This window comes from Squalius cephalus (genome assembly GCF_949319135.1).
Source record: "Squalius cephalus genome assembly, chromosome: 1".
Lineage (NCBI taxonomy): Eukaryota > Metazoa > Chordata > Actinopteri > Cypriniformes > Leuciscidae > Squalius > Squalius cephalus.
The window spans coordinates 3,016,766-3,037,540 of record NC_137122.1 but is presented as its reverse complement, the minus strand read 5'-3'; the positions used below and the strand labels follow the sequence as shown (position 1 = coordinate 3,037,540).

The 20,775-nt window shown below is 37.6% G+C and overlaps 3 long non-coding RNA genes across 3 annotated transcripts; 1 reads left to right on the top strand and 2 right to left on the bottom strand.

Moving 5' to 3' along the window:
• The first annotated feature begins 6,790 nt into the window (after positions 1 to 6,790).
• Positions 6,791 to 15,371, top strand: LOC307156702. The gene is made up of 3 exons (XR_013820779.1): positions 6,791 to 6,834; positions 13,658 to 13,898; positions 14,282 to 15,371. It is a non-coding gene; the product is annotated as an uncharacterized lncRNA (long non-coding RNA).
• On the bottom strand, positions 14,378 to 20,703 carry LOC307156688. The gene is made up of 3 exons (XR_013820775.1): positions 20,550 to 20,703; positions 20,315 to 20,386; positions 14,378 to 14,416 (listed from the first exon to the last, which is right to left on the bottom strand). It is a non-coding gene; the product is annotated as an uncharacterized lncRNA (long non-coding RNA).
• On the bottom strand, positions 14,879 to 17,165 carry LOC307156655. The gene is made up of 5 exons (XR_013820761.1): positions 17,037 to 17,165; positions 16,649 to 16,741; positions 16,338 to 16,539; positions 15,951 to 16,110; positions 14,879 to 15,764 (listed from the first exon to the last, which is right to left on the bottom strand). It is a non-coding gene; the product is annotated as an uncharacterized lncRNA (long non-coding RNA).
• Positions 20,704 to 20,775: the final 72 nt, after the last annotated feature.

Genomic DNA, 20,775 nt, shown 5'->3' with positions numbered 1-20,775 from the left:
CAAGCATAAATTTATAAAGTTCTTTGGCGTAGGCCCCGTCCTTAGCGCGCAATGCGAAGGTAGCGGAAGCTGCATATCCTGCCTGAAGACGAAGGCAGGGGCGCAGCCGACCCCCTGGAGGGAAAGGAAGGGGCCATCCTGGTGGTGGTGGGGAGGATGGGGGTAATTGGCAGCGTCAGCATCTGCGAACTAAGACAAATGTAAGTACCAGTGATGGGAATAACGGCGTTATAAATAACGCCATTACTAACGGCATTACTTTTTCCAGTAACGAGTAATCTAATTGATTACTCTTCTCATCTTAATAACGCCGTTACCGTTACTGACAAAAAATGTGGCGCGTTACTATAACTGATGAAGCTGTTTTTTTTCATCAGACCAACTAGATCTCTGAGCGAGAGGCAAATAATTTTTTTTACTGCTCTTCCTTGGTTAGTGGGCAGAGCACGAGACAAGCGCATAAATGCTGACGATTGGCTGAGGTAGAGAGTAAAATTTGATTGTAAGCTAATCAGAGGTAGAGTTGCGGGTGTTCGAAAGCACGCATAGTAGTGATGGGCATTCGGCTCTTTTGACTCAGCTCACTGAAAATAGCCGGCTCTTTTGGCTCACAAACGGGTCTTTAAATGACTTTGACTATAATATTTACATTTTTATTACATAATTATTTAATTTCTATAGGCTAAATTTGTAAAAATAGAGTCGGCTCTTCAGATATGCGAGCCAGCTCCCGACGTTCACCTAAAAGAGCCGGCTCTTAGAGTCGGCTCATTCGCGAATCACGAACGACCCATCAAAAGCTCTTTCGCGAACGACCCATCATCACTAACGCTCATGAATTACGAACGACCCATCATAACGCATAGTCGGACAGGACAGGACAGGACAGGACAGGACAGGGCACACAAGGAACAACACAAGCCAGTCAGTCAACGAGAGACAGGTATGGCGACGAGCCCAAATAATCCAAAAGTAGCCTTCTCTAAAAGGAAGTACAGACATTTTTTGTTTTGTTTTATTTGCACTACAAAGAGTGTATATATTTGTTATTTCTTTTTGGTATATTGCTTAACAAGCTTAATTTAATTTTGCCCAGTTGTGGCCTGTTGAGGGGCAATAAATATCAAAAGTTCCAAAACATCTATTGTGTTATTTGCATTGATCCACAATATAAACATAATATCTACATACATGGCATTTGATTGGAGGCTAGTCTCACTTTGTCCCACAGCAACATTTTTTTTTTTAGATGTGTGTACAATGTTTCATGTTTCTGTTAATAATGTATTGTATTAAGTGTCCATTTCATTATAATATTCAGATTTATCATAAATAATTGAACATGCACATGTATTTTAAGTTCCGTTAAAGAGGGGTAGAGGTGGGGTAACATTTGAGCATTTAAAATTTAATTTTACTTGAAAGTAACGCAATAGTTACTTTCTTAAGTAACTAGTTACTTTTAAAATTTGTAACTGAGTAACTAATTTAGTTACTTTTTGGAAGAAGTAACTAGTAACTGTAACTAATTACTTTTTAAAAGTAACTTGCCCAACACTGGTAAGTACCAATTCTTTTATACTGCGAGTGTTAGCACATGATTGGTTTGAAGTGAGGTAATACATGACGCACTGATTGAGTCTTCCTGGCAGAACTTACGCTAAAGCTTTCATGAACTACAAATGCTCCTTGTGGGAGAAAGAGGGGTGGAAAACAGTAAAGCAAATGTCTTTGTTCGTTTCAGATATCTTGGATTATTTTCAGTCCTACACTGAATATCTGATTCACTCACTCCGCAGAAGTAGCAGTGCTTCGCCCTCTGAGAATATAGTTCCCAGTGTGTGTACGGTTAGAAGAGGCTGTGTCTCATGTGACCTTGTTATTTGAACACGCTGTGACTATACAAATCACAACATGGAAATAGGAAAATGTTGGCGTTATTTTGTCACTTATTGGGAGCAGTCGGACATTTATTATTTTATTTTTACAGATCGGGCTCGGGTCGGACTCGGGCTCATTTAGCTTCTCTCCTTTCATCATGCCCATAATATACGTGCAGAGTGCAGGCTACTGTATGAAATATTGTTATATTGATAATATTATAAATATGCAACGCAATATGCGATTACGCGAGTGCAATGCATCAGGAGACAGTTGAGCATGCAGAGCATCAGGGAGAAGTTGGAGCGCGGGGAGTTACTAAAAGTTCCCAATGCTTCAGGAAAAGCTGCATTTTGAAAGAGTTTTGATTTGATTACCACAACAAACAATGAGCCTGAAGCCTTCTACAGTGGAAGCTGTTCTTCTTCTTCACAACACTCGCGAATAAACAGCGAATGATGACCAACGTACATGTAGCGACTCAGTTCAACAGCGTGTTTTATTTATTATATTTTTATTATTATTTAACGTTAGCCAGTTGGCGAAGAGTTCTTTGAAACGTTGTTCTTCAGTAAAGTTACTTGACATCAGAGAAAGGTCGGCCGTAAATCTTTATTTACTGCTGGATCACATTTGGCTATATAATATTCTCCACTGCATGCTTATGCTTCTCTGTAATGGACAGTCTGTATTCATATTTGTGGGCATGATTGTCGGTGGTGGTAGTTATGTTTGAGGCCTATAGTAAACTTTTACCTAGTAGCGTGTGTGTGTGTGTGTGTGTCTGTGTGTGTGTGTGTGTGTGTGTGTGTGTGTGTGGCAGAGACAGCGCGCGTCAGAGAGAGCTTACAGTGATATTGATGTTGGTCTCGGGTCGGGTCGGGTTCGGGCTGATAAATTGCAGACGTTGTCAGGCTGGGGCCGGGTTAGGGCTTGAGAAAACTGTGCAAGTTGGATTGAGTTTGTGTGTGTGTTTGTGTGTGTGTGTGTGTGTGTGTGAGTGTGAGTGTTTGCCACATTGAGAATGTTGTACAGCAGTGGTTCCCAAACTTTTAACAGGCATGTACCCCCTGAGACATTATAGATCTTCCGGAGTACCCCCAACACCACCAATTGTTAACAACAAGTTTTTTTTTTTTTTATTAATATTTATTTTTATCAATTTTGTCGAGAATAGTGAATAGAATCATAAACATATGATACAAATCTAATCAAAAGTCAACATATGATACAAATAGGGCTGTGACGGTGGCAGTTTTTTACCACCGCGGTAGTAATGGACCCAAATACCGGCGGTGTTGCGGTGGTCTGGTGGTTGTTTTGAAATAAATAAAAAAACAAAACAAAGAAACAACACACTAAAGCCTGTAAAGCATTGAAATAAATATAATTAAATACTGGTAACCTACATAATATAATAAAGTTGAATCTATTTAAAAATAAATAAATAAATAAAAACTTTCGTTAAATTTTCCACACAAAGACGCGTGATACAGCCTACCGCTCTGCTCTTTGAGAGGGATGTGGGGACACGAGCAGGAAAGAGACCATCGATCTATTTTCTGGTATCTTCATGTTTTCTACTTGTAAAAGGTATGAAGAGCGAATTATATCTTCCACAAGGGCATTTAGCCACTGATATGGCATTTAGGCTATGTTTGCGCGCTGCCAGAGAAAGCCAAACTAAAATCACCCGCGCGTGTGAAACGCGCTTTACAAATGAACTTGACGCGCCTTACCAATTATCATATGTCTAATAACAAGCACAAACTGTGTTAAAAAGAATTTGACGTACAAGTAAAAATGTAGGCTATCTGTCCTAACACAGTAAAGAATACGAAAATAATCTACCTAAAAGCAAACAAAGGAAGACACGTTTATAATCCCCTTTGGAAATGGGTGAGACGCGAGTGAAGATATGGGAAAAGAAACAAGAGATTCCATGCAGGGATGAGTCACGATTTTTGAATATTCGATTAGTTGATTTAATTATAGAATATCTAATGTTCTAATGTCTGTTGTGCGATCATTCTCTAAAATAAAATCTCCATGTTCTGGTGCTGATGCGGTGGTGACGAGTTCATGTAACAGGGTGACGCTGCCAATAACGCACATAACAGCTGTCACAAAGAGCCGGCAAAATGAATGTGTCAAATATAGCAATGAGACATTAATATAGTTTATTAATAAAGTGTTTGTTTTTTTTGTGTCAGTGTTAGTTAGTTGTTGACGATGCTGACTCGTCATCTTCGCAGTGAACGCGCCTATAGAGAGAAATGCACACTTCATAAATAAACCAACTAGCATATATGTAATCCGTATGAACTTCATACGGATTACATGCATATGCTAGTCGGTTTATTTTCGTTTTGAATTGTTTTGTTTAAAAGTAGACGGTTCAAGCTCTCTATAAGGAATAACTAATGAAATATTTTTAAATTCGCTAATAATCGGATGACCAGATTGCAAACCAGAATTCAAAGCCGAAAAAGCTTAAGTTTATGGGCTCACGCACAACTCTCTCATTCGTCATGAATTCAAACTTTTCCATGGCTGCGATATAACATTTAATTGCTAACCTATTATTTATTTTGTAAACAAAGCTTTGTGTGTCATAATATTAATGTAAAACAGCATTCATTTTTTTTGGCAAACCACCGCCGGTACTACTCAGCCACCGCGGTGGTGCGGTTGTCAAGATTACCGGCAATTCGCGTACCCCCTGAAATCAGTCCACGTACCCCTGGGGGTACGCGTACCCCAGTTTGACAACCGTGGTTGTACAGGATCACCCCTTCATTTGTGTGTATGTATGTATGATATGTTGGATCTACTGATTCTTTTTTGACAAATAAAAATGCTCTGAATTACAGTTTTTCCCATTCATTCCTATGGGTTTCCCATTTCTGTCCACAAAGGCGAGATTAAGGAGTTTTTTTTTTTTTCACTCACTTAACATTGTAGAATCAAGTCAGTTTTTCTTGTGTGTGTTCAGGTGGCAAACTTAGGAAAAGTAGCCAAGTCTTGTACCGCTCAGATTAAGGACATTTTTTTTTTAAATATTTTTTTTTATTTTGCCCACATTTGTCCCCAATACGGTTTTAATTGGACATTGGACATTTCATTGAAACTTAAGGTGTGTGAAAACCCCGTACACGTCCATACACTTGAGATGCACAGAGATGAGATACAGGACATTTCTGATTACACACACTAGATGTGTTCAGAGATTTCCAGTATACCAGCAATTGCTGATGTTGTAATGTTTAAATCCTGGTAAGCATGAGGCCAAGAAAGTTCTCAGTTCTTATAGATTTATTAAAATCCTAAAGCAATCCAACAGTGCCAGATGTTACATAATGGTCAGCATGTACAACACACTTCAACTCTTACTCTACACCTTTTATAGGTGACAACATGTGGACTACAGCGCCATCTCCTGACTAATACACAAACACTACATTCCCCCATTACTAAAGGATTAGTTCACATCAAAATGAAAATTTCCTGATGATTTACTCACCTTTTTTGAGGAAAACATTTCAGGATTTTTCTCCACACAATGGACTTCATCGGTCACCAAATTGTTGAAGTCCAAATCAATGCAGTTTCAAAGGGCTCTGCACGATCCCAGCTGAGGAATAGGGGCTTATCTAGCGGAACGATCGCTCATTTTCTAAAAAAAATAAAACTGTATATACTTTTTAACCACAATTGTTGGTCTTGTGCTGGTGTGCGACGCGCCAGGCATTACGTAATCACGTTGGAAAGGTCACGCTGGACATAGGCGGAAGTACCGCCCCATTGTTTACAAGCGTGGAGAACACTTAGCGGGCGTTACCCTCGGTTTGGGACGGGACTGGAGTATTTTGCACCGTACTCCCAAATTCCATGGCTTGGTGGATCAGGAAAAAACACAGGAGCAAGATGGGCTAACGCCGCCGATGTACCCGAGTCACTCTTAGCCACCCGTGCTGCCAACTTGGCCAGTGTTGCTATATTCATAGACGCGCATATCCCACTCTTACGCACACACACTGCACACATTGCCACATATTTAACAAGTGCGGATTTCTTTCTTGTTTATTTTTCTTTCTTACGCTTTTAAGTTGAATTGTGTTTCGGTAACACTATAATAACTGCACGCTATTAATCATTAGTTAAACATTAGTAAAAAAAACAGTTAATTCATCATTTATAAAGCATGGATAGACATTAATAAGCAGTTTATAAATACAGCTATAAATGCCTTATTTTTGATTTATAAGCATATCTATAATGTGTTTAATAATTGTATTTTCTTACTTTTTAATGATCAATTTATCATTTCTAAATGAATTATTGCATTATTTACAAACTGGTTATTTAGGAGTTGTTGTCAGTGGTTCATAAGATCACTTAGAAAGTGTAAGTAAACGATTAATAAACTATTTAAATGTACATTCATACATCTTAAATATTTCTATGTTCTGTATCACTGTGTTGTGTTTGTTTCCCTTTTCTGTTTAGAAGATAACAGTAAAATCTCCTTTGTAAAAGCTTTACAAGGCAGAACTAGTCCTCACTTTAGATGAGCTCACAAAAAAAGTTAACTGACCACAACTAAATGCTTTAAAACTACCTGAATTAACCATTAATTACTGACACATGTCTAAATAATAAGATGTATGAATGTACATTTAAATAGTTGATTTATGTAACCCAGGTCATTCGGATCACTAATATTAATAATTAGTATTATTTTATTTATATCGCTATAAAACTAATAGTGAGAAAAGAACATGAAGTATAATGTATTTATTTTATTATAAATAATCCCAAAAGAAAGAGAAGGTTCCTGAACTGATTCCTGATTGGTGAGGTGAAAGGTTAGCCCCGCCCCCTGGTGGAGAGTTCCAGAAGATCGCGCACAAGCAGAAATGTAGAGAGATTGCGAACGACACGAGAGTGAGAGTATGGAGCTAGAAGAGTCTCAATAAAGATAAATGCACAAACTGCATTCACATATGCACACACAGGATACACAAATGCACACACATGATTCATAAATACACACACAGGATACACAAATGCGCACAAAATTCACAAATGCACACACAGAATTTAAAAAGCACAGAAGATTCACAAATGCATACAAAATTCAGAAATGCACACAAAATTCATAAATACACACACAATTCAGAAATGAAAACAAAATTTACAAATGCACACAAGATTCACAAATGCTCAGGGGCCGTATTCACAAAGCATTTTATCTTACCACTAGGAGTACTCCTAAATCACACTAAAAGATTTTAGCCAGGAGTTTTCTCTTAAAAGTTATTCACAACGCCTTTCAGACCTACTCTTAGTAAAGAAAAATGACAACTCCTAAACTAAGAGTGAGTCTTCGTTGCTATGGATGACGTCATTACTCATGCACGAGCTTGACTGAAGTGACCAACTTGATTGGCTGATGATTGTAACGCGGGAATGATTCCAAACACCTCCCCTACGATGATGAGTGACAGGTGACAGGTCTGAGAATGCGTGCGCTACACAAGTAGTGCGAAGGACAGAAGATGATGAATAACTGAATAAATAGCCTAAATGAATAAAGAGTAAGGCAAAACAAATAGCCTAGTAGCCTAATGAAACATATGGATTGATGCAATATCTTTGCAACATTATTGAATTAATCTGTCACTATATGCCTCTGCCTACGTTTGCAAAGAGAAGAACATTTTAATTTGATTCACAATGAAACGATACAATTAGTTTACATGCAATGAGTAGCCTAGTTTTGGTTGTTGTTGGTGGCGTTATTGCATCCCTAGTTATGCCTACAATGCAAAATTGTTCCCTCGCGATCGGAAGCTCCTGTAGCCGCCGCATACGCATTTCAAAACATCGCAACGTGAAAATGCCACAAAAAGTGGTTTGTGAATAGGTCTTAGTGAGTTAGGAGTCCTCTCGACTTCTTTTAAGCTGTCCCAGGCTTAGGTGCTACTTTTAGGGCTAAAATGCTTCGTGAATTACTCTTAGTCAAAAAAATTAGGAGTCCTAAATTTACGAGTGACACGCCCATTATTTTTAGGAGTTGCTCCTAAATTCGCCAGTTAGGAGCTACTTTTAGCCTTAAAATTCTTTGTGAATACGGCCCCTGGACAAGATTTAGAAATGTATTTCTGATGCACACACAAATATATCTTGATTTACAAACTGCTTGCGGTCTGTGAACTTCACTGCATTTGTGTGTGAATTTTGAGACTCCCCTGACTTGGCTCGACACACAAATGCCTTTTTTTAAACAGGGAATGACCTGTGACCAATCAGATACCTCACTTGTTTTAGCCAATCACAAGAACGCACCCCACGTGGGGGATTGTTTACTTGTAAGCCAATCACATGAAGTGCGAGCGAGAGCGCTAGAGCGAGGTGGGTGGAGTTCTGCCAGTTGGTTGAGACCATTTTTTACAGTCTATGGTTGAGGCGGTGGGCCTCGAAATTACGAATTTAATACTTACCTCTCAGCTGTGTACGTTTTTTTTTTGCTGAGGCCATGTAATAAAATCGTATAAGTACTGCAGACATTGTTTCCAACTTTGTTGTTTGCACATTTGACGCAAAATGTCCTTACAAACTCTTACTTTTTTAAACCGGCAAGTAAGCAGGAGTACTAATCATAACGTTAGAAAACCTCCCGTTTCCTTGACAACCAATGTAAATAATGAACACAGATTCTACAGCGGAGGCAAAGTAATCTTTGTCAGTGACCAGGAAGCTGCGTTCTTGAAATTTTAATTTTGCTTTAATCATTAAAAATGTAATTTTAGTAATGTAGTTCAGTAATACTGAGCTAAAAATTAGGTGTTTTATCCGTTTAGCCTCAAATGTAAAAAGCCCTGTAACTCCTTTCCCAGACAAGTTGGGCAAAGTCTGTTCAATGTAGCCTAACGTTACACACAAATTATTTTTATTAATGCAATGGACTGTTGCCTATGGCTTGCTCAGTTGGGGATATTTAATTTAATTAATCAATCAACAATACTATTGATCAGCATTACCAAACGTGGACGTTTTCCACTAGAAACAAACATTGATGTATTGTTTTAATTTAATACTGTGAAGCTGCTTTGATACAATCTCTATTGTGAAAAGCGCTATATAAATAAACTTGACTTGACTGTAACGGCACATCCGTATGTCATATTTTCCTAATGTCTGGTACTGTTAAACATGTTTTCACGTGAATGAATAATGATATGCAAGTGATGCATACATGACATACCCAAAAAAAAAAAAAAAGGTTGCTGCTCAGAAGTCATTCTGAATAGACACATAACCAACATATATTTAGAAATCCAACCCTTGAGAGTTTACATTTCAAGTCTCAAAATTAATATTGATATATATACGCTCAAACACAAACAAAAACAACAAATATTAAGAATATATTTATTAAATGTATAAAAATGTTATGTGAATTTAGGATTGCAACTTATAACCACAACTAAAACATGGGGATTTTTTAAAGACAATCATCCCGCACATCCTATTCTATAATAAAATCAGCTAATCGAATATTTGAAAATCGTGCCTTATCCCTAATTAATATAGTATTATTGTGTAAGTGGATGACATGACAAGTAGCAAAGGCAGTGTAAGTGGGGTCAAATGTTCATAGCAAATTTAAAAATAAACCAATGTAGCGGCATCATAGTGTAATACTACCAGTGTATTTGTGCAAGAGTCAGTCAGCTGCCCTTAGGTTACTGGAGGGTGGGGGTGGAAGGAAGAGGCTCTCTATGATTCCCCTATAGAAAGTTAAGAGGATGGATTTTTGGGAGATGAGCCTTCCTCAACTGTGGGAGGAAGTGCAGAGGTTTTTGGAATTTCTTGGCCAGGTTCTGTTGGTGGTGTCGATAGATCAAGATGGGTCATCTGTGATGTGGATACTAAGCAACTCTGTGATCTTGACCTGCTCCATCATGGTGCTGTTGATGTGATGATTGTCAACGATCACCTCTGTAGTAATTTGGGTGTGGAGAGATATGATGTTGTCCTGTCTGTGTTAGATAAACAACTGAATTATATTCAGATAAATAAACACAGAAAGCGCACATTACTAGATAATATTCAATCACATTTTTCATCTTGACATTTTTGTATTAAGACTACTGCAGTTCTGACCACAAATAATTTTGTTAAATAGCTCAAAAACAGCCATCTTTAACTAAAGTATTTTTCCACCATATTCCATCTTATACCTGTTCTGTTGTGTAGGTGAAGCCCAACCACTGACAGATGTAAGCTACCATGCACAGAATTGTGTCATTGTATAAACTGTGACAATCAACCATAATTGGCTTAAATAACTCCACTACCACTATAAAGTTGATTTGAAATCATTCTTTATTTTGGTTTGCACTCTTTTTAGCTGATAATTAGTCTAGCTTACTTGTAGCCTAGGTAGCTTGCTGTAACCAACCTCGACATACCCTCCCGTTTACCCCGTGATTCTCCCTTAGTCAGACTTATTTCCTGCTGTCTTCCCGTTTAAAAATTTTCCCGTAATAATCCCGTATTTGAATACTCTTTGCTTAGTTTATTGTGTATGTACCGAATGATTATTTTGGATTAGCCTAAGCAGCATACCGTTAGACCTAGCTTTACTGCTCCACTTACCAACATTCTTTCGTGGCTAACGTTACTGTTCTCATCAACGACAACCAGTGATGCGCGGGTTGATCCGAAATGAGCGGGTGCCTGCGGTCACCCGCGGTTACGAGTCATCCAAAAATATTTTTAATGATATTCGGGTCGCGGTCGGTCGGGTCGTTTGAAATAAAGATGCCAATTAAACCTTTGTAATTGATATAGTTCTAGACACAATTTTCTATGAATACGTTTTAAATTTAATTTACACTTTATTGGCTGAATAACTGGCGCGAAGATGACGCACGAGCTCAGTCTGCAGGTAGAGATGGAGGCGGCAAGAGAAAAGGTGAAGACTGGGGAGTGGAAGCTCCGCAAAATTATACACAAATAGAAAGAGCAAAGTGTGGGAGACATTTGCCGAAATAATGAAAGATGATGACCAAAGTGCTGGCTTTGTCATGTGTAGGCTACTTCTTGCGATGCTATTTGCACATTTGATAACCACAAAACTGGCACGACCAACCAGGCACGGCGCCAGGATTCCAGTTTTGGATAAGCCAGACCAATTGTGGGTGGGCCTTAAATTAAAAACGTTAAATAAAAATAAAATAAAAAAACGTTATCCAATCACTGCTTAACCTAATAAAAAAATATTGACTAATATAGCCTACTGTTATATTATCTGTGCGTATACATAATATAGATTTTAATAGCTTGATGCTCTTTAAATATTGTGTTGCATTGTAAAAGTAAATCCGCGATCGCTCTCCATGGTTCTGACCAAAGAAGAGAGCTTTGGAATCTCCATTATGAATATACCTGGGCTGCATTTTCCGATAACATTGTCTCTTAGCGCGCTGCGATAACTTAACTAAAGGTATACTACCAGTAAAGGTATATCATTGCTAGGCGTCTTCAGGGCTATCATGCACTCGTGAGGCAGAGGCGCTGAGAGGCAGAGGCGCTGGCGCCCTCCTAGCAACGGCGCTGTTTTTGGTAAAACATGATTTTGACGACTTCATTAAGTTTTGTTTTATAGAAAACTCTTTTTAAAAGATTTTCGTTTTGTATAAATTGTATCTTAATTTTGATCAATGTTTTATCAATCAATTGCCCGTATTTATTAAATAAGAAGCAAATATATAGCAGACAAAATAAGGCGCCGGTACGCGATCACTGCATGTGAACTGGAGGGCGCCGAAACTCAACTTGTGCCTCACAGATTTGATAAATATAGGCTATATATTACAGAAAGCTTGAAATATCTACTTTTAAACGAAAATATTCAAACCAAAATAAATAGGCTATACTCTCTGATTATGTAGGCTAATCCATATGAAATGTATACATTTCTCTCTGGCGTTCATGGCGAGTCCGCAATCTCCGCATTGTCAACTTCATCTTTGCAGCGACACAGAAAACACCAGTTTATTACTAAACAATTAAATGTCTCCTTGCTAATTTAGACACATTCATAATCATTACTTCAACCGGTTCTTTGTGGCAAGCTTTAAGCGTGCGGTCATTACGCTTATTCCTGTAGGCTAGCCTTTAAGTAATTAATTTAATATAAAGGGGCGATTTGTCCACGAATGGCTTAAATGAACAACTAGTCGACAAGAAAAAAAAAAATAGTCGGAGGCAGCCCTTATTCCACATATTTTCGAACCAGCAGGCCATCTGGGTTGAGCAAGCGACCATGAGCGGAGCGGAATATTCAGAAATGCGCTCTCCGCTCACGAGCTCTGATCGGAACAAACCCGAACCACTGTCTGCTGAACTTGCGCAGAAACATCAAAATAGACATAGCCAGCTTTTTAAAATTGTTTTTAAAACTAAATATTTAGACTATTTTAGTACAAATTATGAGCTTATATTGACGATTTTTTATAATTCTTGACAAAATTAGAATATTAAGTTATATTAAGAGCTACGATGAGCATTATAGCTATACTTTAAAAAAAATGCGGGTCAGGAAGCGGGTCGGGTAGGCTACAATATTTTCTTTTTCGTTTTTTGCAGTCCGAGTTGCGGGCGGGTTAGTTGAAAACGTCGGTCGGGTGCGGTTTGTTTATACATTGACCCGCGCATCACTGACGACAACGCATATATTCACGGCGAACTATAGCTTGCAGTCTTAAATACAACTTATATGAAAAGCATTAAGATATAGGGGTGTATAATCATTGTAAAACAAATCTTACCTTGACGTTGTCTTGCCGAGACACACCGGTCTCTTCAGGTTGGGTTGTAGACTGTACTAGACTCAAAACTGACGCGACGCCGGTTCAACGAATAACGTGATTGGCCAAATCTATTCAACAAGGTAACAACACAAGCGTTGATTGGATCTCACTCCGGCCAACGTTTGTGATCAGCTAGCGAAATGAAATCTATTTTTATACTTTAATGTGCAACAATTGGCGCTGGAAACAATCATTAATCTTTTTGTGAATTATTCATACAGACAAAAATGAGCCACACAGCTGCTGAGTAACTGTCAAATCAAAAACTAAACGAGATAGACGGACTTGGCCCACCGCCTAAGAAGCCGGTCTCAACCAACTGGCAGAACTCCACCCACCTCGCTCTAGCGCTCGCGCCCACACTTCATGTGATTGGCTTACAAGTAAACAATCCCCCACGTGGGGTGCGTTCTTGTGATTGGCTAAAACAAGGGAGGTATCTGATTGGTCACAGGTCATTCCCTGTTTAAAAAAAGGCATTTGTGTGTCGAGCCAAGTCAGGGGAGTCTCAAAATTCACACACAAATGCAGTGAAGTTCACAGACCGCAAGCAGTTTGTAAATCAAGATATATTTGTGTGTGCATCAGAAATACATTTCTGAATCTTGTCCTGAGCATTTGTGAATCTTGTGTGCATTTGTAAATTTTGTTTTCATTTCTGAATTGTGTGTGTATTTATGAATTTTGTGTGCATTTCTGAATTTTGTATGCATTTGTGAATCTTCTGTGCTTTTTAAATTCTGTGTGTGCATTTGTGAATTTTGTGCGCATTTGTGTATCCTGTGTGTGTATTTATGAATCATGTGTGTGCATTTGTGTATCCTGTGTGTGCATATGTGAATGCAGTTTGTGCATTTATCTTTATTGAGACTCTTCTAGCTCCATATGAGAGCAGATGCGATTGAGTGATTTGAGGGAGAACAAACTGTTTAATAATCCAGCAATAGATCATTAACAAGTTGAGAAGTAGATTTATGAGGTATTAATTATTTAAAAAGCCCACGCTTTGAGAAGAGTGCGATGTGAATCTGAACGCGACGAGAAGAAAAGACACTGACGTGATAGGATCTGAACTAAATCTGTTTCTTTGAGAAAATACTTTTTTTTGTCTCTGAGTTATATTTCTCCTTGGTGAGTACCAATTTCTTCATAAGAGATGTATTTAGGTAATGTGGATACTGTTTTTGATTTTTAATGTGAAAAATACATTTGAAAAAGTGAAGAGTGATATAAAAAATGTTTGAAAATGCTGTAAGTGTTTTCTAATACAATCTGTGAGTGCATATAGTTATGTTTAAATGTTTGAAAGATTATATTTTTTCTGTTGTGAAGTGTGTGCCATGCGCTGCTAGCTTTGCTAGCTCTGTACACAGACTCTAGTGTGTTAATCAAGCACATGGTGACTAGCGTGTATGTGTTGCCTATATCCAAATAATTGAAACACACATTTTGGTCATTAGAAACTGTTTATTTGAATGAGTTACTGATGATTGTTTTGGCTTTGTTTTTGCAAGGCCGGGTTTTGTTCTTGTGTTTTATTTTTCTCTTTTGTGAGTGTCTGAAAAAATGCTGCTGTGATCCTGAATCCTGTCCTGGCTGTGGACTCTTATCCCGGGTTTGGACTGGCGAGCCATCCCATCGTTTCATACCTGGAAACAGAGGAAAAGGAGTTGTGAGAAAAGGAGTTTTCTGATTGGGTAGGACAGAACTGCATCCCAGATAGCAAATTGGCTTTGGGCCGGATCTGGCTAAATTTCGGCTGAGATTTTGGCCCACATACCGCATGGAATTACGGTCCAAGGTTGGCCCAAGTGCTGTTTACCGAAAGTCAACCAGATCAATGCCGGAAGCAGACCAAAACTCACCCAGAGTTTAACAATGTACCCAGATATTATCCAGAACTGGCCCAAAACAACGCCGTAATCCCCAGATGTCAGCCAGACAAAGGCCAAACTGCCACCAGCTTTACCCCAGAACTCAGCCACAACTTATCCAGAAAACAGCCATAACGGGGCCAATATTATACCAGTCCCCAAAACTGAACCAGAAATTATCCCTGTGTAATGCTTATATATTGTGCAAGGAATAATAAAATAATGACACTACACAAATGCAAAGTACAGCATTTTTATTGAGAGGGGAAGACAATCTCAGCCAGATAAATGGAAAAATAAAAACTACGGGAAAAAGACAAGATAAACCAATACTAGAGTAAGGCAAAACAAAAGCAACAAATATTCACAATACAAGAATAATAAAAAGACAGAGCACTAAATTAAAATGTTACAAAAATTAATGCAATTATGCAATTTAAAAAAAGTGTATGTGGGATGCTTAAATAATGAAATACAGACACGAACCAAAATACGGTGGCCGAGAGATCTCAACGCATGCAAACAGGAAAAAACACCAGCAAACTAAGAAAACATCTTCATCAGTTTGACAACACACATGCTGAAAACACTCAACACAACCAAATACAAAAACGCGCTGCAAACAGCAAGAGACTTCAGCGTCCTGCAACAGAAGAAAACATGCAGGAAAAACACCAGCAAGTTAAGAAAACATCAGTTTCACAACACATGCTGCAAATACAATACAACCAATAAATAATAATAAAAAATAAATAATAAAAAAACACTACTGTAGATATTTGCATTGTCGGTCTGCCATTTGCAGCACGTTTGTGTTTTGCATATTTGCAAAAGTGTCATGCATAAATCATAAAGTACAGAAACAAACTAAAAGCTGGTTATAAAAGATAAATGAAATACAATTTATACAGATGTGCAAAAAATTTAAAAATATAAGTTGCAACAATGCAAAACAGATTCCCTAATAACTTAAAATGTGTGGTTTACATTAACATTTTGCAAAGGTGTCCTCCTTTTTTTTTGCCACCCTCGCGATCACCAGCTAGATGAAACCACCTTTTAATAACTTTTTCGGCCTCAAGCTCAGATGTCTGTGTACACACAGGAGTTCTTCTTACAGCCTCTAGAATAGGAGCATACAAATACAGAGTTAAAAATAATTTTAAATAAAATTAACAATAGACATATAAAGCATTTGTATCAAAAGACACCACCAGTCAAAGAATTAAAACTTTCAACATTCATTCATGACATGAGGGAATAGTCATGAAGTTCCAGATAGACTTAGACACAACAAAAATACACTTACCAATCACAATGTTTTTAAGCTGCAAGCTTTGGAAAGGTGTTTTCCCATGTACACCTCTCCAGTTTACCACTTTGACAAAGTCATTTTGGAATCCTTGCCTCATAATCCACCAGACCGTGTCCTTAACGTCGACTCCACACAACAATCCCAGTTCAAGTACCTGAAATATTTTTAAAACATGCCATCACTATTAAGTCAAAACACTAAAACATGCTAATATCGATATTATATTTACCAAATTACACAAATATAAATAGTTTTTGTTCCTGTTAGATTTTTCATGTTTTAGATTGATCACACACACAGCATTTAATTACAACAGTAATTACAACCAGACTTGTGAGTGATAACAGCATGCAACTGTGCATTACTGATAGTGTTACCTACCACTTTTTGTCTTGTTACTGGACATGATCGAAGATCACATTCCAGGGAAGTTAATGACCAAACAGTTTTGGACTTTGACTTTGGTTCTGTGCCTCTGTGATCTCCCAAACGTTGTTTGCTTTGAGATCTCGCACCATCCTTACAATGTTCCTCTGCTGCTCCATAAGGATTTCTTGTTTAGATATTATGTCATGGAGCAGTGCTAAAACATTAAACACAGGTTTTGAAAGGTTTACTACACCACGTCTGCTATGACATGAGCCTTACGCTAACAGTGAATATATGATAGAAAAGACAAAAAGAAATCTTACATCTTATTAATCGGTCATCGCTTGAGAGGCCTTTTCTCTGTGGTCTGGGTGTTTCATGATGCCACAGTGATTGTATTGCCTGTTCTCGGGACACTGTAAAGTTGAATTAATCCTGAATTAATTTCTTTTCCCAAAGATTCAAACATCTTGTTGACTCTTTTAATAGCCATTTTTCTCATGTTACCTCGCTCACTGTAAGCCCACATTATGTTCATATAATAAGCACTGTAAATGGGGGCTAATTCTAGACTAATTCTAGAACCTCTAACATAAAAGCAAATCAAATCCAACCACAGAAAACAACCAAAAAAGCCTATCTAGTAACGTTACTGCGCTATAGATTAAAATCTACGTGTTAGTTTAGATATGTAAAAAAGTATCAACTTACCTTGATCATGTATTAAAACTTCATAAGATAAAACCAAGATAGCGTAATTGTCGAAGTTAGAACGACACCGCGAGACTGCGTTGGAAAATATGAGTTGCTGAATAACTGCTACGTAACTTCCGGATCCTCTGGTAGGTAGGCGGGATGATGTCACAGGGTGCATTCTGGGAAAAGTAGTCCTTTTTGTAAAGCGGATTTAACGCCGTATATGTAAATCAACTACTATTTCCATGATGCATTGCAAACTGCGTCATCGTATCAGCAACAACAGACGCGCATTGACCCGTCTGCCGAGCAAGAAGACTGCTCTAAAAAACAGTTTAACCATGGGTTTTTGTAGTAAAACTGTCGTTATACTGTACAAATGGTAATCAGTTTGCCAAAACTTTTTTTGTGGCATATATTGATTACAATTTGGATAATCACAAAGAACTCATTCAGTCCCATTCAATCTTTTGTCTTATATGATGCTGCAGACTGAACCATTTGCATTTTTTTTTTTTTTTTTTTGCACATTGTCAACTCCTTAACTGCCCATTAAAATAATCAGAATAATCAAGTCTTCTTTCCTTTAAAAAAAGGAAAGGTCTTCTTGCCTCCTTATGTGTAAAAGTGTACAATTTGAATAATTATCTATAGGTATTTTTAACTAGGCCTATAATAAACAGATTTAATTTTATTCTTTTTGACAAAATTACCCTTATAATTATGTATAAAATATGAACCAATTAACTACACATCTTACACAGCTATTTTACAGTAGAGCACATTCATGCCAGAGATCTTTTATTTACTCTTCTACCAGAACCCAACCAGATCTCAGCCAAATATTTTCTTATTCTGGCAGAGCTTAGCCTAGTACTGTTTGACACAGGAGTGTGAAAAAAACAGTGCCAGAATTAAGCCTGAAGTGCCTAATTTAGGCCAGACTCGGCCCAGACTTTTTTGCTATCTGGGATACATTGCGTTTTTCAAGTTTTCCAGGATTTCCCTGAAGACAAAATTAATTCTCTTCATGGACTGAACTGCGTTAATTTTTGAACAACTTTCTTACTCAGTAATTTTTGGGAATTTGAAAACAAGACATTGAACTTGAAATTGAAAAACTTGAGGCTGAATTTCAGAAATTGATATTGGCAATTTTTTACGCCCGTTTCACACATCCTCCGTGTGCAGTGTGTGTGTGTGAGCAGTGCGCTGTAGTGCTTTCACATATGCTGCTTTTGCAGTGACTGATCCGCGGCTGTACCACAAACACATGCTCACTATTTTTATAATATATAATACTTATATTAAAATCACAAACATTTTAAATTAAAACTTAAAATTGACAAAAACAGCCGACTCTCATGTCTTCTCTTTTGCATTTAAATTTTAATAGGCTACAATAGATCTTGCATGTCACAAAGAACTTGTTTTTCCACCTCCACAAATGAGACGAGTGTTGTTCATAACGTCGCCTTGTTGAGGTAAAGGTAGTTTTACCCCGGTCTTAAAGTAAGAAGATGAAAAATAGTAGTATTTATTTAAATACATTTATGGTGAATTTACTACATTTTCAGGTCAATCTGTGTTCATTTTGACCACGAAACATGCGCCGTCACTTTAATTAATTGTTTGCAGCACAGCAGAAATAGACTCGGTGTGGAAACGATCGCTGCACTGCTGTATACGCACCGCTCCTGGAACGGATCGCCGGACCGCATCTGCGTGCAGTGTCTATACAGGTACGGGAAAAAATAAGCACCGCCTACACACTGCACACGGCGTATGTGTGAAAGGGGCGTTACTCTGTGTTTATCATTTATTCGAAATAATGTGTTACTGTTATCTGTTTGTTTTTATTTAGTTTTTCTTTCATTCTTTCAATTTTAAAAGATACAATTCATGCAAAATAACAAACAAATAGAAAAACGAATGTTATATTTATATATATTTTATAATTATATGTTATTTTATGTGTTTAAAACACATATAATAAATAAATGTTGCTTGCCCACTAGAGGGAGACACAACCTAAGGATGGAAACTTTGAATGGCATTAATCACATTGATCTAGTTCATTTTTATAACTTATGGTGTACTGACTGAATGGTTTTATACAATTAGTGTACATACATGTTATATTTATAAGTATTTATACCATATATGGTGCACTTATTATAAATGTTGTAAACCCTGATTTATTTTTTCACTCAGGTAAAGGATTCACACAGGTAAAGTAATCAACAGGTTTATTTGCAGAAGTATGTGATCGCAGCGATGGAAGCAGGAGAGTAACTGATGAATACAGTGTTCAGGATAGATGTCTGTTCTGAAATGGAGATCGAGGCAATGACTGAAGACGGATGAAGGAAGCAGATGACTGAAGACAAGTTGTTCAGGTAGGTATTGTGTCAGGTAAGTGCATGCAGGTGAGGGCCAGTGAGGATGATGGGAAATGTAGTGAGGAGGTGGTGACTAGCTGGTGACCGTGACAAAGTGCACCATAAGCGAGTAAAAACCCTCACCATCTTGAGGGTCTTGTCCTTTCAAATCAGGCCCTCTCTGCGCAGCTGCTGTCACCACATCTCTAGGACCTAACTGTCCCATCAAAAGCTTTACATAACTTCTTGTAGTTCAATACTAGTACTAGCACAATCTTTACTGCTGGTGATTAGTAAATGCAAGTCTGCATACAGTATGCAGTTCACTATTTGATGCAAGGTTAAAAGCCAGCATAAAATGTATTTTTATTCTAGAATTAATGACAGATTTAAAAAAAAAAAAAAAACGAAAAAAAACTAAATATATATTAACTTTTTCATCAAAATAAATTTACATCATCATCTCAAAACAATGAAAACAGCAGATTTTGAATTATTTAATTATTACATATTGAGATTATTATTCCCTGGAATGATGGGAATAATAAAGTCTGTATCTACAAATGTAACGCCATTTAACGGACAAAATTCAGTCTAAATAAACGCATCAAACTGGATTATTTTAATATTGTCTGTAACTTACATGCAGGTTGAGGTAAGCTACTCATTGTTTCTAACTGCATCCAGTACAGACAGGAGGTTTTTTTTTATTATTATTTATGTCATAATGGTCATTTTGTGAGAAAATAATTTGTGTTTGATTTCTGTCATTAATAAATATTTCATTTTCTTTTTAGTTATGGTAAATAATGATGTTAAGTCATTAACACAGTTATGGTAAATAATGATGTTAAGTCATTAACACAGTTATGGTAAATAATGATGTTAAGTCATTAACACGGTGTTGCTCACCTTCTTCACTGGGACAGGGAGGGGTAGTTATGGGGAGACTGGGGTGCTGCTACTCATCTGTTGTTTAGTCTGCTAAAAGGGGCAGGGACAATTATTTAATATCAATATCTTGCTAAACGTTTCCCTGCACTGATTAAATATTGGTGAAATGTAGGCTAACACTAGCCTGCAGCTAGCTAGCTTATTTCACTACGGACAACAGGTTAATACCACTCACAGACTAAAGGCTACCCACCTTTCTTGGTGAAAAACTGGGTTACAGACTGACACCCTTTCTTTTGTCTTTCCTCTCTCTCTTTTCTCTCTTTCCTTTGTTGAAAACCAGATTTTCTTTTACTATGCAACATTGTGGTCTCTGTGTTTCTGGCGCATCGACTGACTGTCTGCAACTAAACACTGTCACTGATAAGTGCGCTAAGGCAGGACCAAACCATTTCATGCCGATACAGGGGGGTGGTCGG